At 43.8% G+C, this 14,234-nt stretch overlaps 2 non-coding genes across 2 annotated transcripts; one reads left to right on the forward strand and one right to left on the reverse strand.

Annotated features, from left to right (window-relative positions):
* The first annotated feature begins 863 nt into the window (after positions 1–863).
* Positions 864–1,019, forward strand: LOC115899306. The gene has a single exon (XR_004059056.1). It is a non-coding gene; the product is annotated as a U1 spliceosomal RNA (small nuclear RNA).
* Positions 1,020–6,606: 5,587 nt separating this feature from the next.
* TRNAQ-CUG lies at positions 6,607–6,678 on the reverse strand. Its single transcript has one exon. It is a non-coding gene; the product is annotated as a tRNA-Gln (tRNA).
* Between the last annotated feature and the right edge of the window lie 7,556 nt (positions 6,679–14,234).

The raw sequence follows: 14,234 nt of genomic DNA on the forward strand, positions 1-14,234 counted from the left end.
CAAGAATAACGATGTGAAGAGAACCAGTTTCTTGTGTAATCCTACATGTTTTAGTCTGTGCATTACAAGCCATTGTTTGAAGAACCGTGGACAGGCTCCAGCTGTCTGCCAAAGAGGTCCTCCGCAACACAGGCTAAGAACTGGCTTCTGGGCAGGTGTGATGGCTCACACCTGTAATCCCAGCACTTTGGGAGGCCGAGGCCGGCGGATCACCTGAGGTCAGGAGTTCGAGATCATCCTGGCCAACATGGTGAAACCCTGGTCTCTACTAAAAACACAAAAATTAGCAGGGCTTGGTGGCGTGCTCCTGTAATCCCAGCAACGCAGAAGCCTGAGGCAGTAGAATCGCTTCAACTCCGGAGGCGGAGGTTGCAGGGAGCAGAGATCATGCGACTGCATTCCAGCCTGGGCGACAGAGCGAGACTCCGGCTCAAAACAAAAAACAAACAAAAAACTACAACAGAAACACCCGCTTCTTTGGAAAGATCAGGGGCGGAGAAGGGAGGGAAAGGAAGTAGAGGCAGAGGTCACTGCCCCCGCAGGCTCTGGCAGCAAGTTGTTCGGCTGAGTGGCGGAAGATGGGGCGGAAAAGCAGACTAGGACGGGAAAGGCCCTGTCGGTGACATCACGGAGAGAGCGACTTCTACGTAGATGAGGCAGCGCTGGGGCTGCCCCTTCGCCACCGGCTGCTTCGCCACGAAGGAATTCCCGTGCTGTAGGAGCGAGCCCAGGACCGCTGGTCGGACCTGAGAGTCCCAGCTGTGTGTCAGGGCTAGTAGGGCTTGGGGATGCGCGGGGCAAGTGACCGTGTGTGTAAAGGGTGAGGCGTGTGGGGCTGTGGCAGGGCGGAGGTGTGTAAACTCATACTTACCTGACAGCGAAGATAACGTCCTGAAGGTGGTTTTGCTAGAACGAGGCTTTTCCATTGCACTCCCCACGTGCTGTTCCTCGCGTTTTCTCCAACTGTGAGAAATTCAACTGCGTAGCTTGTGTTAGTGGGGGACTGCGCAAGGCCCTTCTCTTCCCTTTCTACGTGGGGTTCCTTTTTGCAGATATTGCTTCATTGTCTCCAGTCTCTTAGGTTCTAACGCTGTGTGAAAACCTTCGTGTTTCTTCGTAGCCCCCAGAGTCACCCTTCACACAGCCTTTGCTTCTAACCGCAGCCCCCACAGGAGTTTGTGGGATTTCTGTGCTAGCGGGGAATGTGTTCTCACCTCACAGAGCCAGGCAGAAACTCGACGCTGTTCTCTGGGATGAAAGCAGGGCCTTTGGTGCTGTTCTTTGGGATGAAAGCCGTGTCCTCGTTCGGTTGTAGACACAACATGCTTGCTTTCTGTAGGGGAACGGCTCTCCCCGCGTCCAGGTGCCCTTGTTCATGTTTACGGAGGCCCGCAAGTCAGAACCGCAGTCTCACCTCTCGGCAGAATGCGCTGCGATCTACCCCAGCTACCCGAACTACCCAGCAATAAAATGGGACACGTTACGGAAAAATGAGATAGCATGGATAATCTCAAAAACATTATGCCGAGTGATGAAGAGAGCATCCTGTGTGGCGCCATCAAGGTGAATTTCTAGAACAGGTGAAACTAACCTGTATAGTGACAGAAACTACATCATTGATTGCTGGGGTCGGGGTGTGGGGAGGCGGGACTGACTGGGGTCGGGGTGGGGGGAGGCGGGACTGACTGGGGTCGGGGTGGGGGGAGGCGGGACTGACTGCAAAGGGCACGAGAGAACCTTTTAGAGTAATAGACACGTCATCAAACTTGAAATGGATGCGTTGTACCATAGTGAGCTCACACCTTACTCAACTTGGTTGTAAAAAGGAATAAGAAAACCACTCCAAATCTTAATGTCTTCTACTTAATTTAATGTATGTTTACCCTTTAGAAAATTCCTTTAGAAAAATGCCTCTCTAACTGTGCTAGGGAGTTCAGGAATTCCTTCATTTGTGTTTCCGTCTCTTTGTCTGCAGTTGAGTTGATGCATTATTAAATGGAATATTGGTAAAATAAAAAGAGTCTAAGCTCAATTTTATAAAAGCATACATATATATGCTTATATTTATTTAAATATATAATTATATTTAATATATATTTTTATATATTTTTAAATATGTATTTTTTATTATTTTGCAATTTTTTCAGGTATATATATCCTTCTTTATTATTTTTTCTTATTTTTTCTTTTGTAGGGCCTGGGGGGACAGTCTAGCTAAAATATACATTCTCTCTGTAGATATACCACAATACCATGACTCCAGTGTTGCCCGAATGTTATGAGAAGTTATTTTTGAAATTTAGGTGATCAAGAATTTTACATATGTTTACATTTTCTCTACTGTTGGTACAGTCTATGCTTAGCATGTATACATTTTTTAAAAAAACGACAATAGCTTAAAAATGATTTGGAAGAAAAATGTACAGATATGTTAACAGTAGTTAATTCCAGGAGGTGTGAATATGGATGACCAGTTATCTTCCTCTTTACGAATTTTTATATTTTTAAATGGAAAATCCTCAATGACCTGGAAGTGAAAGAACAGATTAGATTTGGAAGGGGTGTGGAGCAGGTGAGAGGAAAATGTAAAGGGAAGGACAAACCCAGTTCTGGCAGGACCATGTTTAAGTTGAAGGTTTCTGGGGAGAAGTTGTTGGGACAAGAAGGATATGAAGGAGGCAGGAGAATCATGAAAATATTTAGGACAGTGTATTGCCTGTCTTACCATTCCTCCTCCTTTTGTGTTTCTTCAAAAGAAATACACAGATTTCTTTTCAAGCATGCTTACCACTTGTGTTTCTCTTTTATTAGTGTAACTGCCCGGTAGGTTTATCTTGCCTGTTGCCCAGATAAACCAATGGAGCTGAGAACAGCAGGCTTTCTACAATAGAGAAAGAATTTAATAAATGCAGACACAGCTGAGGGACTAGGACAGGGGTTTATTATTACTTAAATCTGCCTCCCCCCAAATTCAGAGACTAGGGTTTTTTTGTTTTGTTTTGTTTTTTGTTTGTTTGTTTTTGTTTTTTGTTTTTTCAAGGATAGTTTGGCAGGCAGGGGGCTAGGAATGGGCAAAGCTGATTGGTTGGGTTGGGGATGGAAATCACAGGGTGAAGAGCTTGTTTACTTGCACGGAGTCAGTCCCTGGATGGGGGCCACCAGACCAGGTGAGCCAGTTTACTGGTGTGAGTGGCACCAGCTAGTCCATCATAAGGCAGGGTCTGAAAAATATCTTAAACACCAATCTTAGGTTTGACACTAATAATGTTATATAAAGGCACAGTTGGGGACCTTAGGAATCACGTGGCTTCTGGCTGCATGGCTCTTGAGGCATAATTTCTAATCTCATGCCTAATTTGTTAGCTTTGCTGAGGAGCTCTGATCCCCAAGTTAGGAAGGGGTTTCTCTCAGGAAGGGGCAATCATCTTTGCTTTAGACTTAGACTTGGAACTAAACTCCTCTCACAGCCTGGCCTATGCCCAGGAATGGACAAGGGCAGCTCAGAGGTTAGAAGCAAGATGCGGTCAGTTAGGTCAGATTTCTTTCACAGTCATAGTTTTCCTATGCCAGGTTTTTCTCACTGTCATAATTTTTGCAAGGGTGGTTTTGTTAGCAGCAGTAAAAATGCAGTGGCTCTGGAGCCAGGCTGCCTTCACTTCAAATTCCTGCTTTCAAATCCTCCTTGGCTGGCTGAGTGACCCTGGGCAGGTCAGTTACGTCTTTGTGGATCTCAGTTTTCTCATATGGAAGATGAAGGTGATGGTGTGACCTCTGTCTGAAGTAAGGACTAAATGAGTAAACATACACACATCATCAACTGTGCGTGACATGTGGCACTTTGTGATTCAGGCACAGTTGATGATGTGCATATGTTACTCATGTGCATGTTAGCTCTTGTATGTTGCCTGCAACACTGCACAAAGAGCAGATGTGACGAAAACCATTTGTACTGAGGTTACAGCAGTGATACTTTCCAGTGGCCGTGCACCCTCCCAGAGAAATTGCAGCAAACCTCTCACCAACAATAACCTCCTGGGCTGGGAGATCCCAGTTAGGCCCCTTAATCTCCAGCAGGTTTGACCCTCAAGGAGCTTCAGGGAATGAGCTAGAGAAGTATTTCTATCTGGGAGGAGCTGGGAGTTTATTAGCTCATCTGTTCAGCTCATCCAAAGGGGAATAATGATTCAACTTCTTGCTTCAAATCTGCCCCAATAAAATTTTTATAGTTTTACAGTGGAAGACATTTCTACATGTAGGGGAGAAAATAGGACTTTTCCTCACCCAGCCTAGGTTCACTGCTGAGACCCTTACAGCAAAAGACAGACTAACAAGAGAAGAGCATATGTATTTACTTAATGTAAGTTTTACATGACAGGAGCGCCTTCCAAAGGAAATGAGGGCCCATGGAAACAGCTAAACCTCAGGATTTTTTTTTTTTTTAACTGTAGGTTTATCGAAGAATGGATGGTCATGGAGAAGTATGATAAGACAATAAAACTATGATCTAACAGTAACAAACTGGGGAAAACATAGCCAGGCCTCTGTGTTCAGGCTCCTCTGTGTCCCTGGGTCTTCAGACTCCAGAATGCACCTTTCCTCTGGGTACAGAGAGGGCACCTCTCACATAAGGGTCTTATAATTGACTTTAGGGTAAAAGGGCAGGGGGAGGGTGACAGTGACCTTCCTGTTTCTATTGTTTATTCAAATTAATTAAACATAAAATATTCAATACCCCAAGATGTTATATTTTGGAGTAGCATGTCCTGAACCCCATCATGCACATGCAACAAAACCCAGAATCTTTGAAGAGTGATGACTACAAAATATTTAAATTCAAAATAGGATGGCCAAGTGGGGTGGCTGACGGCTGTAATCCCAGCAGGGAGGAGCAGGAAGGCCCAGGCAGGCGGATCACTTGAGTCCAGGCATTCAAGAGCTGCCTGGCCAATATGGCAAAACCCTGTCTCTACTGAAAATACAAAAATGAGCCCAGCACGTGGTGCACAACTGTTGTTCCAACTACTTTTAGCTGGTGGGGAACGGGTGGGCTGAGGATCAACTGAAACAATATCATATTTACAAATAATTTTTTTTCCTGTAAGGCTAATCAAATGAAGCAGTGGAAGTGGAGAAGAGACAATGAAACCTGTAACTGGTTGTGATCAATTATTTGTAAACAGGAATGAATTTTTATGCACTATACACTGTTGTCAAATTTACATATGCTGCAAAGCTGGAGGTGAACAGCAGTGCCCTGGTCTCTTCCTACACTTACCTCTAGGGATAACAATTTTTAATGCGTGCAGCCAACCTGTACATAAATATTGTTACTCTTTGTCCAATTTTCCTCCCCAGGCCCTGCCGTCCAGCCTGCAAGGGGAAACAGAGTTTGTGTGTTTCCTTCCCTTCTAGTCCACTCCAAGGAGCCAAGAAGGCGTCCTCTCCCACCCCCTCGTCCTCCAAACGGAGACTCTCAAAGACTGTGGTGTTTTTCAGTCCTTCATAAATGCTCTCAGCCCCAAAATATGAAAATCAGAGGGATGGTCCTGAATGTCTGGAGCGACATCTTAGTTCATTCCCAAGACCCATCAGGAGCCTTATCCCAAGTGCTCTGAAGAGCAGGAGAAAACGTTTCTTAACTGTGGTAGCGTCCAAAGGCGTCTTCTCCTTGGGGCAGGGTCCCGGCAGGACGAGGGGGAGCCCCACCGTCAGAGACTCGCCCCTCAGAGCTGCTCAGGTTCCTCTTTCCCGTGGCCCTTAGGGAGCCCGGCCGGGGCGACAGAGGATCACAACCCGCTCCCCTAGCCCGCGCGCTGGAAGAGGCCGCCGCGCGGATTTCTCTTTCCGGCTGAGATCCTGGGACGAAAGAATAGATCTCCCGGAGTCAGGTTCCAAAGCTTAGTGAAACAGTGACTTCTAGGGCTCGCAATGGAGACGTAGGAGCTAGAAATTCGGCATAAAAATCTGAATATGAAGAACAGAATAAATTAACATTCAGAATCAGATGGGCCATCTGAATAAAACAGTGCTACTCCCAAATTAGGTTTCGAACCATAGACCCTAAACTGAGACACAATCTTCAATGACTGAGCTAACCCCATCAACATTTCTCACGCCACCGTTTACTTTCCGAAATGGCAATGGGTGCCATTAGGAGATTTCCCAGGCGAAAGGAATCTCGGGGTCTAGGATTGAGGGGCGGCGGCCTTTTTGGTGGAGGAGACCTCTCACCCCGAGGCCCAGGTCGCCCTGAGAGGGGGTGGGGACTTGCTGGGTCGCTGGGTCCCTGGCGTAGGGATCCGGGCCTCCGATTGCTGGGTGCCAGGAGGCTGGCCCAGGAAGGGGACCCTGCAGGCTCGGTCACCCCGACCGGATGATTCGGCGATTTCCCTGTAGTCCGGGCCACTGTGAGAACCCGGTTTCTGGGGCACGGAACACCGAAGAGGGAGAAGAAGAGGGGACGAAGAGCACCGGCGACATCGCAAGGCTCAGACAGAGGTAGCAGAAGGGACACGGAGGCCTGCAGCACAGAGCTTCTGAACGTCAGCGGAATCCCCATTCCATTTAGGGAGTAAAAGACGGCACTACCATCCTAATTAAACAGTAAGGTCTCACCGAGACTCGAACTCCGATCACTGGATTCAGAGTCCAGAGTGCTTACCATTACACCATGGAACCACGCAATGCAAGTTCGCTGTAGTAGTCTGAATTCCTAATAAGTAGCAATAGTTCCCACCCACCCATGTCAAGGCATTTCTTTTGATCCCACAAGCAACACTTGAAGAAGGTGGACCTGCAGGAAGGAGCCACCCCTCTTGCTTCCTCTCTGCCCTCTCCTTTGATCGACTTCTATCATTTCATTTGCATCTTGGAAAATGAGGCAAAATCTACTGTGGGCTTAGGGCCAGAGAAGAGCCCTTGAAGCCTCAGTCACAGAGTTACCTGTACCGAGGTGAAATTCCTTCCTTCCTTCGCTCCCTTCCTCTCTCTCTTTTTCTCTCTCTCTTTCTCCCTTTCTCCCTTTCCCTCTCTCTCTCTCTCTCTCTCCTTCTTTCCTTAAAGCCTCAGTCGCAGTTTCCTGTGCCAAGATGAAATTTCTCTTTTCTTTTCTTTTTTTTTTCCTTTCTTTCTTTCCTTCCTTCCTTCTTTCTTTCTTTTTTTCTTTCTTTTCGTTGAGACAGTCTCCTTCTGTTGCTCAGGCTGGAGTGCAGTGCAGTGGCAGTGGGCCATCTCCCCTCACTGCAACCTCCATCTTGTCCGGTTCAGCTGATTGTAATCCCCAGTATCTGGGATTATAAGCATTGGACACCATGCCGGGGTAAATTTTGTATATTTAGTAGAGATGAGGTTTCGCCATGTTGGCCAGGCTGCTCTCGAACTCTTGACCTCAAGTGATTCGCCTGCCTTGGCCTCCTGAAGTGCTGGGATTACAGGTGTGAGCCACTGTGCCCAGCCCAGAGATGAAATATCTGCAAAATTTCTGTTATTTTCTTTATGCTTTCCCTCTTTTCTGTTTGCCCAAGGAGACCAGATGATTGTCAAAACAGGACATGGTACTTCCTGGGCACATTGCCCCCTTCCTCCCTGTAGTATATAATAGAAGACAGCAATCAAGTGAGATTGGGAAGCACAGAATCCTTTATTTTTTTCTTCATATTCTTCTATGTTTGCTTGGTTGGTTGGTTGGTTTTAACAAAATTTTCTCACCAGAAATGGAGATTTGTTGGATTTAAAATAAAAGCAATCAGCCATGTTGTACATTTCTATAAAACACTCAAGCCAGGCCATACTCTCCTACTATGACTCAAAATTAGCCATATACTGTCCAGGTCAGGAGACAGGGCCCTGATATTTAAGCACAGTGTGTTTTCTCAAAATTGGCCAAGTTGATGCCATTCCAATTTCTCAATATATCATGACCCATTAATTGCAGTCTTTAAAAGCACACATGTATTGTTACTGAAAGCCCGGGAGTTCAGTCGAGGCCCTGCTTCTCAGTTCACAGAAAGCCAATCATTGAGACATCGAGTATTGCTGAGGAAAAAGGCTTTAATTGGGTGCTGCAGCTGAGGAGATGGGAGATCAGTCTCGAATCAGCCTCCATGGTCAACTAAAGTGAAGGGTCTATGTAGCAGGGAATAAACATAATTGTGAGTGGGAAAAGAGGAACTAGGGAAGGGTGAGGAAGCGTCCATGGTAAGTGAGGTGACTGACATCTCATTGTCTGGAGGCTGTGATCTGCTGAGTTTCAGGTCTGTGGTGCTTTTTGACAGCCCTGAGGGTCCTTTCCTGAGGAAGGAACTCAGATAAAACAAATGTAAATTTCAAGCTTTAAGACCAGAAGGGTCAATTTCTGTGTCTGTCCAAAAACACTGTCTGTGGGACTATTGGGTCGATTTCAGTCCCCACTTTCTATTTGTCAGTTCCTCAATCATGGGGAATCTAGTCATCGATCTTTCTGGCTGCGTCATGTGGAGAAAGGGCATCCTGGGCAGCTCCACACTATGGGTGACTGCATGGCCACCCAGGAATCAAACATTTATCTAATACTGTAGTTTCTCCTGAAACACAATCTTCCTCTCTCCAGTCCCCCGTTTCCACTAAAGACAAAACACAGTAGGACCAACGTACCTGCAAAAGAAGCTTCAGTCCCCTATACTTGGCCTGATTATCCACACAAAGTGCAGCAAGAATCATTGTTCATATACTTTCCTAAACGGGCTTTGCTGGAACATTTCACAATGCCATTTCAGGCAAAGCCCTGGGAAAATTACCAATTCCTCCACCTGTGTCCCATTATAAAAGAAAACAGAATCTTATTGAACTTATGCAAACAAACACATGATCATGAGTTAAGAATATTCAGTTTACAAATTCTGGAGAAATTCGGCAGAGAGAAAAATATGCCTCAAATTTTGTTTAGAAGACTATTCTACTCAATTGTTGCAGGCTATAAATAGCTCAAAAGAAAACAAGTTCTCCAGACTCTGAAGAATCAACAATGTTTGAAACAAAGGCTGTAAAAACTTATTTCAGTCCTCTATTAGTTCAATCCATGCAATCAACTCCTGCTCTGCATCATATTCGGCTAGCAATCTCTATGAACACATCAGCCTGTCTATTAGTGCCCTGGAAATTTTCTCTTTAGTTCAATGGCACGATCTCCAAAGTTACCAGAAACCTACATCTGAGAGTCCTTTTTATGGACTTCCCCCATAGAAGCAAGGCCTGGACTGTAACTGATTATAAGTCACTTTTTGAGAAGAATCAAAGCAAAACAACAATTGTGGATGATAAAAGCCTTAAGACAGCCATAGTTATAGACACAGTTGACAAGGGATTTCGGTTGCTTCTGTGGCACACAACAATTTAACATAATAGTCATAATTATTACTGATAGCATATCTGAACTCTAGGAATCTCATACAATCCTGGAACACACATTAACAACACATCTGTGTCAACAGAACCCAAAGGAAGTGAAACACCACCTCAGATTTGACAATGCTTCGTGCATAATTCTAGCATAACAAATAAGCCTAAGAAGTTTAACATATCTCTCTTGAGCTTCAAGAACTTAAAACATCCAAAAAGTTAATTTGAGGTCCAAAGGGCTGAATTTAGAAACTTTACTCTTAGAAAGTTTGCCAGATATCAAAGTTTTGAGACACTTGATACCACAAAATAGGATCACAGGTCACCTTAGAATAGTCAATCATTTCTACAAAATGATAAAACAAAAATGTTCACCCTTTGCTAGAAAGGAGGCTGAGTTTTCTAAACAGCAAGTGCTAATGAAGACAACATGAGGCCATGTGTATCTGTCTCTCCCCTTCCTTCTTTTGTCCTGCAGTTTACTTTGAAAGTAAACAAAAATATTTTATCTTTTATTGATACTACACAAACATTTTGATCAAAAGAGAAAACCAAATTTTACCTTTGTGTGGTGTATTAACATGTTAAAGCTAATTTTAATAAAACCTTATATACAAATTTAATTATAATCAGTTTGACCATGAGGTAAGAGTTCCAAAAACCTTTCATAACCTTTCATACTTTTCAACTAAAGAGTAGATAAATGCTCTAGAAAACCCTGATATTTGGATACATGGGCCCAGATGCTGGCCTTGCATCAGTGTGCTCCCGAGTGTAATGTCTAATTTACAGAAAATCTCTGAATTTGAGAGGCCAGGGTGGGCAGATCACTTCAACTTAGGAGTTTGAGACTAGCCTGGGCAATATGGTGAAATATTGTGTCTACCAAAAAAAAAAAAAAAAGGAAAAGAAAGAAAGTCTCTGAATTAAACTAATCCCTCAAACTCCGGCCTTATAATTCTCATGTGCCCATCTCTTCTGTCTAGAGGAAGAGGGGGCATGAGATGGAAGAGGGGGCATGAGATGGAAAAGGGGACATGTGGGATTGTTGGGCCTAGAGGGATTGAATGGTTTCAATTTCTGGTTCAGTTTCTTATGAAAGCAGTTCATTTTAATTGTCACCTTCCCCAGGGTCTAAAGATGAGGCATTAATTGGTGTCAATATTCAAGATTTAGCAGGAAAAGTTGCCTTTTTCAGACCCAGGAGTCAAAGCCCTGTAAGCTAACAGCACAAGGATTAGTTAATAGGACAATCGTACTGCAGAAAGTTCTATTTCTCTCTCTCACGTCACCAGTAAAAACACTGTGATTTGGTGTCCAGTAGTTACTGCCTGCAGCACTTCAAACCACTGTATTAAAGTGGTTAGGATACTCCTTGCATGTAACTAGTTGCCGGCATTCTAATAACAGAACTATGATCGAAAGCATCAAAAATGTGACAGAACCTATGCCAAACTTTTCAAAGTAAGACAATTAAATTTTCTCTCCATCATTTAACAAAACGCTAAATGCAAATACCAGTTTTGGAAATTCATTATGAGGATAAATAATCTCCTTTTATTTAAATACTAAACAACAAAACAAGAACAAAGTGAGAATAAACACACAGTCATTTTTTTTCCGCTATTTTATTTATTTATTTTGAGACAGAATCTCCCTCTGTTACCCAGGTTGGGGTACAATGGCAGGATCTCGGCTCACTGCAACCTCTGCCTTCAAGTCCTGGGTTCAAGGGATTCTCTTGCCTCAGCCTCCCGAGTAACTGGAATTACGGGTGGGCACTACCATGCCCAGCTGATTTTTGTGTTTTTAGTAAAGATGGGGTTTTGCCTATGTTGGCCAGGCTTCTGGCCTTGAACTTCCGGCCTTCAGTGATCTGCCCGCCTTGGCCTCCCAAAGTGCTAAAATTAGAGGAATGAGCCACCACACCCGGCCTTCTTTTCAGCTATTTTAAAAGAGCATAATCACATATTTCCAAGATTGGTTTCTAGATATGGTACTGATTACTGATGAGGTTGCTTTCACCATTAAAATCTTCAAACCAGTGCAACAATTGCACATGTTTTGTTTTCAAGTACACACATGAAGGCCCAACAGTGATACAAGGCTTGGGATCAAAAATCACTAGAAATTCTCACATCTTGTTTTTATTACCACTTAATCCAAGTGAATGTCACTTAATTTTAATAACGGTAAACACAACTTAAGGAGGCTGAGAGAAATCCCAATCAATATAATATCCTTAAGGACAAGGCCAATCTTTCTGCACCTGGAAAATTTGTACCCACATCACAGGTTTTCCTCGTTAAAGGAAAGGGTCTGCAACCAACTCAATTGATTGATTGAAACCAACTCATGTTACTGATTGCATTGAATGTGTACCAAACCTCAGGCCATGGATGCCTGAGTCCTAGTGTTCCTGTGACATCCCCTTGGGGTATTGGAACACTACCTTTCAATGATGGGAAGTCTCGGGCAAGAGCAAGTCTCCTCCCCTTGTCCAGTATAGACAGCTTTTGTGTCTAACTCTACCGCAGCAGCTGGCCTATACATGAGGCCAAGGGTTGGAATGGTTCCTTGCTCCAGCATCGGTGGTGGATGCCTTTTGTTTCATGTGAGAGAAGCGACCAGGTATTGTACCTGCACTCTGGTGGTGGGTGATAATGACCTATATGCCTACATCACTGTGGCAAGCTCAAGAAATTTGCTTTCCCTGCCACGTGTGTCTCGTCAGCACTTAGGATGTGAGAGGAAAGATCCAGCAAATGGGCAAAAAACATGCTATGTATTTGGGACTCTCAGAGATTCTAAGCTGTCACAATAGTTCACACTTGGCCTTTAAGAAACGATGAAAACTTCAGAGATTATCTCCAACCAACATTTATGGCTGCTATCTTTTCCTTCCGTTATCTGTCAAAGATGATGAACAGCTTCATGTGTTTGTCCTTCTATAGGGGGGTGTCTCATGCTTTGGATTTCAGTTGACCCAGGTGCTTTGCAACTTCAGCTCTCTGGTGAGATCAAAACACATGATTTTGCAGAGCATACAGCTTTTTCTTGTCATTAGAGTGGGAATAACTGTCTCTTACAGATTTCTACATCTTAAACTACTGTTGAATCACATGTCTGATTTTAAAAAATCCTTATATTCTCCTCTATTTCTGGATTAATTTCCCTTCAGGATACTACACAAATTCTGTTAGCTGATCACTTCTTTTGAGGCTCTGAGGTAGACATAGTGAGCACCTTGACGATCCCTACAAATGAGCCTATTCATTAGGTGCTCAAGGGAAACCTGGGCCCAGACTAGTAGGAGACACACAAATGTCACCCACAGCTCTAGTTGAATTTTTATCGTGAGGCTCTTTCTCCTCAATCAGCATACTAGTCTTAGAACAAGATTGAGTCTGGGTAATCTTAAGTTTGGGTCTATCTTAAAACAGGCTTCCTGAGCAGCTACTAAGATTTGCTGGGACTACAATTTCTGGTCAAATGTGAGCCAACAGAGTAAAGACAACACTCTTGACCCAGGAGAAGGCAACAGTACATGGATACACCACATTTTTCATCAACCTCAGAACAGTTATCTCAATGAATATTTAAAATAGTGATTGAAATACTTGTTTCCTCAAGCAAGTGATGCTGAAAATTGGAAAAGTTGCCTTGGTTGTCTAACTGATTGTGTGCTCAGATTGAATTTGAGGGTACACAGGTGCAGCCTCCAGTGGAAAAGATTCTGAGAACTGGATGTGGGTAGAGGATGCAATTATGGAACTTGGTATCTTTCCCACCTTCTTTTCTTTCTTTCCATTTCGACTGGTCTTGTAATGCTAGGCCCAGGCAGCAATACACATACAACTAAAAAAGGCAATGTTAGTGCAAAAGACACAATGTCTATACAACGAAATTAGATGGTGCCTATTGCTGAAGTTACTTTAATTTCACATTGTGTAGCCCAATAAGGTGAACGTCCCCCACCTACCAAGGGTGTTAGTCAGCTCAGGCTGCCATAGAAAAATATGAAAGGTTGGGTGGTTTAACAACAGACTTTTTTTTTCCTCAAAGTTCTGGAGGCGAAAAGTCAGAGATCGATGTGCTCGAAGATTGGTTTCTGGGGAAGCCTCTCTTCCTGGCTTGCAGAAGGCCACTTCCTAGCTTTGTGCTCCCATAGCTTTTCCTCCATGCCTCTGTGGAGAAAGAGAGAGATTCTTTGATGCCCTTCCTCTTCTTATATGGACACCATTTCTACCAGATTAGGGACCCACTTGTATGGCCTCATTAACCTTAATTACCTCCTTAAAGACTCTATCTCTAAATACAGTCAAGTTGGGGGTTAAGCTTTCAACATATGAATTCAGGGGAAAACTATTCATTTTATAACACCAAGCAATAGGGCGATCCTATGATTCTTTACCTATTAAATCCTATGACATTTGCCTGGTGGTGGTGCCAGGAGGAAGTTGTTAGTAAGGCTGCTATTATTGCTAATTCCATGATTAGGAAAGCACACCTGAGCTGAAGTGCCTACCATATGGGAAAGAGTGCAGGTCAAACAGATATGAAATGAAAATTGGGAAAAATGGTAGCAAACAAAAGCAGTGCTTTTAAATCCAGGAAGGATTGAAATTGTACAATTTCATGGAAATCCTATTGTCTTTATCAGGAGAATGACTACACAAGGTTTATTAACTGGGGGGAAAGGATGATGTGGATTAAGGACCACACCTGATTGCTCAGCATAATGTGAATTCTTGACTAAATAGCTATAGGGTGTGAAGGAAAGATCAGCAGTCGAAGAAAACTCAAAGATTTTTGGACTGAGAATATGGAAGGATGCAGTTTCCATCCACAGAGGTGAG

Source organism: Rhinopithecus roxellana, chromosome 8 (genome assembly GCF_007565055.1).
Source record: "Rhinopithecus roxellana isolate Shanxi Qingling chromosome 8, ASM756505v1, whole genome shotgun sequence".
Classification (NCBI taxonomy): Eukaryota; Metazoa; Chordata; class Mammalia; order Primates; family Cercopithecidae; genus Rhinopithecus; species Rhinopithecus roxellana.